The 989-nt window shown below is 52.4% G+C and overlaps 2 long non-coding RNA genes across 7 annotated transcripts in view; one reads left to right on the top strand and one right to left on the bottom strand.

Moving 5' to 3' along the window:
- Positions 1 to 176: 176 nt before the first annotated feature.
- The window catches only part of LOC107694449 (uncharacterized), a 1,254-nt gene continuing 441 nt past the window's right edge, over positions 177 to 989 (bottom strand). For 2 of the 6 annotated variants that reach the window (XR_001634874.1, XR_001634873.1), the window contains exons 2-3: positions 744 to 811; positions 177 to 408 (exon numbers count right to left, since the gene is read on the bottom strand). This is a non-coding gene — a long non-coding RNA (uncharacterized LOC107694449). Of the gene's footprint in view, positions 409 to 480; positions 624 to 743; positions 871 to 922; positions 974 to 989 lie in introns of those variants that run through there. The other 4 variants (XR_001634878.1, XR_001634877.1, XR_001634876.1 and 1 more) reach the window with 4 other exon arrangements.
- Positions 507 to 989, top strand: part of LOC107694450 (uncharacterized) — a 23,797-nt gene continuing 23,314 nt past the window's right edge. The window contains exon 1 of the long non-coding RNA XR_001634879.1: positions 507 to 585. This is a non-coding gene — a long non-coding RNA (uncharacterized LOC107694450). The remainder of the gene's footprint in view (positions 586 to 989) is intronic.

The following is a 989-nucleotide window of genomic DNA, read 5'->3' as shown; positions in this document are numbered from 1 at the left end:
GAGAGAGAGAAGACACTGACCCCAGCTCAGAGCAGAAGAAGAGCATACAGACAGAGAGACAGAGAGAAGAGCACAGACAGAGAGAGACAGAGAGAGAAGACACTGACCCCAGCTCAGAGCAGAAGAAGAGCACACAGACAGAGAGACAGAAAGAGAAGACACTGACCCCAGCTCAGGGCAGAAGAAGAGCACACAGACAGAGAGAGACAGAGAGAGAGAGAAGACACTGACCCCAGCTCAGAGCGGAAGAAGAGCACACAGACAGACAGACAGACAGACAGAGAGAGAGAGAAGAGCACACAGACAGAGAGAGACAGAGAGAGAGAGAGAGAGAGAGAGAAGACACTGACCCCAGCTCAGAGCGGAAGAAGAGCACACAGACAGACAGACAGAGAGAGAGAGAAGACACTGACCCCAGCTCAGAGCGGAAGAAGTGCACACAGACGGAGAAAGACAGAGAGAGAGAGAGATAGAAGACACTGACCCCAGCTCAGAGCAGAAGAAGAGCACACAGACAGACAGACAGACAGAGACTGAGAGAGAGAGAGAGAGGAGACACTGACCCCAGCTCAGAGCGGAGGAAGAGTACAAAGACAGAGAGAGACAGAGAGAGAGAGAAGACACTGACCCCAGCTCAGAGCAGAAGAAGAGCACACAGACAGACAGACAGACAGACAGAGAGAGAGAGAAGAGCACACAGACAGAGAGAGACAGAGAGAGAGAGAGAGAGAGAGAGAAGACACTGACCCCAGCTCAGAGCGGAAGAAGAGCACACAGACAGACAGAGAGAGACAGAGAGAGAGAGAAGACACTGACCCCAGCTCAGAGCAGAAGAAGAGCACACAGACAGAGAGAGACAGAGAGAAGACACTGACCCCAGCTCAGGGCAGAAGAAGAGCACACAGACAGAGAGAGAAGACACTGACCCCAGCTCAGAGCAGAAGAAGAGCACACAGACAGACAGACAGAGAGAGACAGAGAGAGAGAGA

The sequence above is a fragment of the Sinocyclocheilus anshuiensis genome, unplaced genomic scaffold (assembly GCF_001515605.1).
Source record: "Sinocyclocheilus anshuiensis isolate Anshui unplaced genomic scaffold, SAMN03320099.WGS_v1.1 scaffold2982, whole genome shotgun sequence".
Taxonomy (NCBI): domain Eukaryota; kingdom Metazoa; phylum Chordata; class Actinopteri; order Cypriniformes; family Cyprinidae; genus Sinocyclocheilus; species Sinocyclocheilus anshuiensis.
The sequence above is the reverse complement of the archived record's forward strand: the minus strand, read 5'-3'. Positions and strand labels throughout refer to the sequence as shown.